Genomic DNA, 8,405 nt, shown 5'->3' with positions numbered 1-8,405 from the left:
TAGAGACAACATAATCTGATTTCATTTCAGCTAGCTGGTATTTGTAATCAGTCATTGTGTAACCAGATACTATCAATGCTCCTGACACTGAATTAGGTGATTTTTATACATTTACTGCAGTTACAGAAGAACACGCTCATCATTCCTGCAGCTGAAAGAACTGAAGAAAAAATTCAAACCTCGAGTTGCAATAGTGTAGGATTCTATGGGGAAAATATTAAGCGATGCAGGAAGCATTAAAAGAAGGCAAGGAATACACAGAGTCATTATACCAAAAATAATTGGTCAACATTCAACCATTTCAAGAGGTAGCATATGATTAGGAAACGATGGTACTGCAGGAAGAAGTCCTGCACTAAAGGCACTGATGAAAAAGAAGGCTCCAGAAATTGACGCAACACCAATTGAGATGTTTCAACAAACGGACGCAGCACTGGAAGCGTTCACTTATCTATGCCAAGAAATTTGGAAGACAGCTACCTGGCCAACCAACTGGAAGAGATCCATATTTATGCCTATTCCCAAGAAAGATGATCCAACTGATGGTGGAAATTATTGAACAGTATCATTAACAGCACACACAAGTAAAATTTTGCTGAAGATCATTCAAAAGCGGCTGCAGCAGTATGACAGTATGACAGGGAACTACCAGAAATTCAGGCCAGTTTCCAAAGAAGACGTGGAACCAGGGATATCATTGCTGGTGTCATATGGATCCTGGCTGAAAGCAGAGAATACCAGAAATGTGTTTTACTGACTATGCAAAGACATTCGATTGTGTGGATCATAACAAATTAGGGGTAGCATTGCAAAGAATGGGAATTCCAGAATACTTCATTGTGCTCATGAGGAACCTATACACAGATCAAGAGGCAGTTGTTCGGACAGAACAAGGGGATACTGTGTGGTGTAAAGTCAGGAAAGCTGTGTGTCAGGGTTGTATCCTTTCACCATACTTATTCAATCTGTATGCTGAGCAAATAATCCAAGCTGGACTATATGAAGAAGAAAGGGGCATCAGGACTGGATGAAGACTCATTAATAACCTGCTTTACAAAGATGACACAATCTTGCTTGCTGAAAGTGAAGAGGACTTGAAGCACTTACTGGTGAAGATCAAAGACCACAGCCTTCAGTATGGATTACACCTCAACATAAAGAAAACAGAAATCCTCACCACTGGACAACATCATGATAAATGGAGAAAAGATTGAAGTTGTCAAGGATTTCATTTTACTTGGATCCGCAATCAACACCCGTGGAAGCAGCAGTCAGGAAATCAAAAGACACATTGCATTGGGCAAATGTACTGCAAAAGACCTCTTTAAAGCATTGAAAAGCAAAGATATCACCTTGAAGACTAAGATGCACCTGACCCAAGCCATGGTATTTTCAATCACATAATATGCATGCAAAAGCTGGACAATGAATAAGGAAGACTGAAGAAATGATGTCTTTGAATTACGGTGTTGGCAAAGAATATTGAATATACCATGGACTGCTAAAAGAATGAACAAATATGTATTGGAAGAAGTACAACCAGAATGCTCCTTAGAAGGAAGGATGGCGAGACTACATCTCACATACTTTGGACATGTTTTCAGGAGGGGTCAGTCCCTGGAGAAGGACACCATGCTTGGTAAAGCCCAGGGTCAGCGGAAAAGAGGAACACCCTCAACAAGATGGATTGACACAGTGGCTGTAACAATGGGCTCAAGCATAACAACGACTGTGAACATGGTGCAGGACTGGGCAGTGTTTTGTTCTGTGATGCATGGGGTCGCTATGAGTCAGAACTGACTTGACGGCACCTAACAACACAACAACAACAACAACAACACAGCAGTTTAGCCTCTCTGATGCCACATGCTGTAGGTATTTTGCATATAAGAAAACCTAGACTCTAAGAGATCAGAGAAGTTGAGCAAGGTTATTCAGCTTATCAGAGAAGTGCAAGGTATGAACTCAGGCCCACCTTGCTTCTAAGCCTGTGCTCGTTTTGGTCACAAATTGCCTCTTCAATTGTCTCACCTCAATTTCTGGAGTTAGAAATCTAATCTAGGAATCATACCATAGTGGTAACCTTATTTCACAAAGTGAAATAATCTTATCCTCCCTTTTTCGTATGATCTTGGCACATTTTTCATAATTTAGAATTCCTCACTTTCAAAGGAGAGGGACTATAGTAAGCAGAAAAGTAGATCTTCCACATATTTATTGGAGGTTTCTTTCTGAAGGTTGAACTGGCTTTTGAAAATGGCTTGAGATAAACAATGTGTACAACGTATTTTGTGTCACTTTAGAAAGGGAAATCTTAGTCTTACATAACAATAGGCCATTAGATGGACTAATGGGAAAAAAATAGATACATCACTGATTTCCCAGATGATAAAGTGTTGTGACATGGTAGAAAGAACATCAAATTTGAAATCATAGATTCCAGGTTTGAATCCTAGACCCACCACCTAACTTTTTTTTTTTAAATCTCTTCGTCTGATTTCCCTTATTTGTAACATGGTTAATTGCAGTGCCCCCACTTTCAAGGTTCTAGGGAGTCTAAGTGATAACACACAGAATTGCTTTGTCAATAATAAACTACTATACAAATATAAATTATCAGTAATGATAACAAAATAGTTATTACTGTGTTAGTCCTAGAATAGAACACATGATATTTAATCCAGCATTCTAACTTTATGGAGGAGAAAGCCGAGGCATAGAAAGGGAAAGTGAGACAAAAATTCCCAATAAAAGTGGAAATAAAAAGAAATCTGAAAATAGGCGCAAACCACTATAGCCTACCCTAGGATCAATGTATTCCAATAAATCAGTTCTTACTATTATATGCTATGTTGTTGTTAGTTGTCAAGTCAATTCTGACTCATGGCCACCCCATATGTACAGAGTAGAACTGATCCATAAGGTTTTCAAGACTGTGACATTTTGGAAGTAGATTGCCAGACCTATGCTCTGAGGCTCCCCGCAGTAGGTTAAATGTTTATGCCACCCATACTGTACAAGGTTAAAAATGTCGATCTGTGCTTTCTACATTTATGATTGATCTAAAACCATCTTAAAAACTCAGAAAAAAAGAAAAGAAAAATGATGATTACAAGTGTTACTACCCTGACTAGGCAGAGAGATAAGTCCATTTTGTAACACTGCAAAGATTTGCATAAGTGTTGTAGTGTTTTAATAGAGTGTGGTCAGGCAAGGATTCATCGCAGCTGCCATATTCACTGGAGAACTGGTGAAGGTCAGGAGAGCTTTTCCAGATAATAGAAATGAGAGTTAGTTGAAGAAAAAGTTGGAGATACAGCAAACATACTGCAACACTTTGAAATCTGAGAAAGCACAGAGTGGAAAATGGAATGATTGGCTGCTTAAATAGATTGGAATTGACGAAATTCACCTATTTAAAAAATTTAAAAAAAAAAAAGAGGAACAGAAATTTGTCATCAAGGTGACTGCCTAAGCAAATACATTCAGTGGTGGCACTAGGTTGGTGTCACCCAGTGCAGTAACTGATAGTGTCAACCCACCCATCCCAGCCCCCCAACCCCCTTGGCTGTCTGCCACTCCTGCCCTCTCCCATTGGCCAAGGCAGAGACCCTATTCTTCACCCAATAATGGGTGCCATGGCCCGGCCACCTGCATCCTGACTGCCGGGTGACCAGGTGTGGGGGGGTGGGTGACAAGTTACTGCACTGGGTGATACCAACCCTGGTGACTGGTGGGTGGAGGGTGATGAATTACCACACTGGGAGACGGGTGACACCAATCCTAGTGATGCCACTGCCTAGGCAGCTCCTCCTCCAGTGGTGCTGGCCCACTCACTGTGCCGCTGCCACTAACCCTGGAATCATTTTGGTGTCACCCCCCCAACAGTGTCAGGTGTGCTGTCCGCACCCACTGCAGTCTTCTAGTGACACCACTGAATACATTTACTTCTCTTCTTCTCAAAATCCTTCAAACAGATCAAAGAAATATGAAAAACAAAACCTAAATCCAATCTACCACTGGAAAACTATAAAATATGTATATATAAATAAAAATACAAAAAATAAAACTAAATCTAAACTATTATTCCCAACTGCCGCCAAGAATGGCAAAGAGATTCTGAAGTTATAAAGAAAGAGAGTATTTGGAAGCACTGAGACACAGCTAAACTAAGTCACTTAAAACGCCTTACAGACAAAAGAGACTGAACCACAGAAGGGCCAGTTATTCTCAGTAGTTGTTGTTAGCTGCTGACAAGTCAGACAGACTCATGGTAAAGCCTTAGACTAACCCCAAGACAGATATGGTAGAAGCTGGAAGGACTGTGGATGGTCAGCTAGGAAATTACTAAAAGGAGAAAGAATGTATCAGCCTCTGCAAGAGTAGATGACTCCAGAATTAGCTTCTAGGAGATTCAGATTTAACCGGGACTTCATGAATGGGTAACAGCATAAATTCAGTAAAATTCTATAATCACACAAATTTATTTTCAAACCATGCTGTGTTCTCTTTACACAAGTAAATATCTTTCTGGTGTTCTCTGCTTTCAGCCAAGATTCATCTCACATCAGCAATGATATCCCTCATTCCACATTCTCTTCTGAATCCATCTTGGATTTCTGGCAGTACCCTGTCTACGATGTACTGTTGCAACCATTTTTGAATGCTCTTCAGCAAAATTTTACTTGAATGCGATATTAATGATTAATCATTAATTAATTGATATTAATTTCCACATTGGGTTGGATCATCTTTCTTTGGAATGGTCACAAATATGGGTCTCTTCCAGTTGGTTAGCCAGGTAGCTGTCTTCCAAATTTATGGCAGAGACAAGTGAGCACTTCCGCCGTTTAAAATTAGGAAAAATGTGAGTCAAGGTTGTATTCTTTCACTATCCTTATTCAACCTCTATGCTGAGCAAATGATCCAAGAACCTGGACTATATGAAGAAAAATATGGCATTAAGATTGGAGGAAGACTCATTAACAACCTGCAATATGGAGATGACACAACCTTGCTTGCTAAAATTAAAGAAAACTTGAAGCACTTACTGATGAAGATCAAAGACTACAGTCTTCAGTATGGATTACAACTTAACTTAAAGAAAATAAAAATCCTCACCACTGGACCAATAAGTAACATCATGATAAATGGAGAAAAGATTGAAGTTGTCAAGGATTTCACTTTACTTGGATCCACAAAAACACCCATGGAAGCAACAGGCAAGAAATCAAATGACATAATGCATTGGGCAAATCTGCTGCAAAAGACTTCTTTAAAGTGTTGAAAAGTAAAGCTGTCACTTTGAGGACTGAGGTGTGCCTGACCCAAGCCATGGTATTTTCAATCGCCTCATATGTATGTGAAAGCTGGACAATAAATAAGGAAGACCGAAGAAAAATTGATGCCTTTGAATTACGGTGTTAAGGATGAATATTGAATATACCATTAACTTCCAGAAGAATGAACAAACCCATCTTGGAAGAAGTACAGCCAGAATGCTCCTTAGAATTGAGGATGGCGAGACTTCATCTCACGTACTTTGGACACATTATCAGGAGGGACCAGTGTCTGGAGAAGGACACCATGCTTAGTAAAGTAGAGGGTCAGCAGAAAAGAGGAAGAAACTCAATGAAGTGGATTGCCATGGTGGCTACAACAATGGGCTCAAACATAACAAAGATTTTGAGGATGGCACAGGACCAGGCAGTGTTTCTTCCTGTTGCATATAGGGCGACTATGAGTCGGAACTGACTCAAGGGCACTTAACAACAACAACATCACCAATTTGGATTTACAGTGATTGGGAATTTTCTGCTGTACTCCTCCATGCCTCCTTCTGGGAAAATAGGAGACAGAGTGCATCTCCTCATCTCAAATATCCTCTTGGCCCAGACTCCTTGATCGGGCAGATGAAAAACATATCAACTAACAGGGACATTCCAGAAATCACTGTAGCTATCCTGGAAGTCCTGGACATCCAACCACAAGGCTCAGAATCAACTCAATGCTTTTTAAGCCAGAGCCTAAATTCCACCAGGTGGCGCCAAACCACACTAAGGACCAGAAGAGATGGCTTATTGATACTGCAGCCAAGCGTGTGGCCATCAGACGGGAGAGAGAGAGGGGATGTGCTTGCTGCAGTAGAGGTGGCCTGGGTACGTACCATTTTGAAATTAACCAACCTCTTATTTTACACAGTTGCATTTTTAAGACATAATTTTAATGTTATAGCAGAGTATTACTGTAATTAGAATGAATGCTTCTTTCTCACTGCCTCTAAACATATATTTTTTTCTGGTTAGAACACAAAAACCTAGTTGCTATGAAGTGGATTCTGACTCATGGTGACTCCATATGTTTCAGAGTAGAACTATGTTCCCTAGGGTTTTCAATGGTTGACTTTTCAGGAGATCTCAGGCCTTTCTTCAGAGGCTCTTCTGAGTGGACTCAAACCTCCAGTCGTTTGGTTAGCAGCCTAGTTTGTTAACCGTTTTGCACCACCCAGAGACTCCATTAGAAAACAGGCGCCTCTAAATTGAAAGGTCTGATGAAGCTTCTTGACTTTTCAGTTAAGTCTTCCAAATACCAGCTCCTTTTTCACTCTGCATCATTCAGATACCTATACTGATCATAAGACTGGGAGAAGTTTTATTCCATTATATTCTGAGTTTTAGATCATAAATTTAAAAAAAAAGTGAAGAAAAATTTTGATTCATTCTCAAGTTGAACATATGTCAATTCAAAGTGTAATGATAACAGTGTCATCTCTATCTACATTCAGCTAAATGTTGATTAGCCAAGCAGTGTCTGTGTTCATTATGTCCAAAGTTCTCCAAAAAATGGTAGAGTTTAATTAATCTTACAAGGAGCTCTGAATATTCAGTCTTTCTTTTATAGCTACAGTCATGGGTCACTTAACCTCCACTATACGTTCTGTGAAATAGGACGTTATGTGATTTCGATGTTGTGCCAACACCTGGGTCTGCGGGGTGCAGGGTTTCACCTGGTGCTAGCCTCACAGCCCCGTGAAGGTCACGGTGGAAAGTCTCCAGGAGCTGGGCCCAGGCAGCAGGGGGCTCCAGCTGGGCCCCGTGATGCCTGCCAACCTTGAGCACTCAGGAGCAGGATCGTGTGCCCACTCCTCACAGCGGCAGTGACACCTATTCCTGCAGATGGGGGAGAGGGGGTGGCAAAGCAGACTCGATGCCCAGTCGGGCTATGGGCATCCCCTGGAGGGTGCAGGCCTGACCATGGATGTATATGGGATCAGACATTGCCAGAAAGGATGTTATACGGCACATGACTGTATTAGGAGTATGCTTCTTGGGACTTTGCGTACATAAGACAAACAACCACCGGCAAGTCACCCTTCTTTTCTAACCTCATTTTAATGAAAAGAGCAGGAGCTGTCCTGGTGGCCTGCTATTGTTTAAGCTATGTTGTTGTTGTTAGATGTAGTTCAATTGCTTCTGACTCATAGCAACCCTATGTACAACAGGATGAAACACTGCTTGGTCCTGCGCCATCCTCACAGTCTTTGCTATGTTTGAGCCCATTGTTGTAGCCACCGTGTCAATCCATCTCATTGAGTTTCTTCCTCTTTTTTTGCTGACCCTCTACTTCACCACGCATGATGTCCTTTTCCAGGGACTGGTCCCTTCTGACAATATGTCCAAAATATGTGAGACTCTTCTAACGAGCATTCTAGCTGTACTTCTTCCAAGACAGATTTGCTCATTCTTCTGGCAGTCCATGGTATATTCAATATTCTTTGCCAACACCATAATTTAAAGGCATCAGTTCTTCTTCAGCCTTCCTTATTCATTGTCCAGCTTTCACATACATAGGAGGCAATTGAAAATACCAAGGCTTGGGTCAGGCACACCTTAGTCCTCAAAGTGACATCTTTGCTTTTCAACACTTTAAAGAAGTCTTTTGCAGCAAATTTGCCCAATGCATTACATCATTTGATTTCTTGTCTGCTGCTTCCATGGGTGTTGATTGTGGATCCAAGTAAAATGAAATCCTTGACAACTTCAATATTTTCTCCACTTATCATGATGTTGCTTATTGGTCCAGTGGTAAGGATTTTTGTTTTCTTTATGTTAGGGCGAAATCCATACTGAATGCTGTAGTCTTTGATCTTCATCAGTATGTGCTTCAAGTCCTCTTCACGTTCAGCAAGCAAGGTTGTATTATCTGCATATTGCAGTTTGTTAATGAGTCTTTCTCCAATCAGTTCTAATGCCACATTTTTCTTCAGGTAGTCCAGCTTCTGGGATTATTTGCTCAGCATAAAGATTGAATAAGTATGGTAAAAGGATATCTATTGAATATACATAAGGTCGTATCTTAGGACTTCAATCATCTCTACAGCGGTCTTTACTACTACCTTATCCCTT

Source organism: Trichechus manatus, unplaced genomic scaffold (genome assembly GCF_000243295.1).
Source record: "Trichechus manatus latirostris isolate Lorelei unplaced genomic scaffold, TriManLat1.0 scaffold00085, whole genome shotgun sequence".
Classification (NCBI taxonomy): Eukaryota; Metazoa; Chordata; class Mammalia; order Sirenia; family Trichechidae; genus Trichechus; species Trichechus manatus.
Note: the sequence above shows the minus strand (reverse complement) of the source record.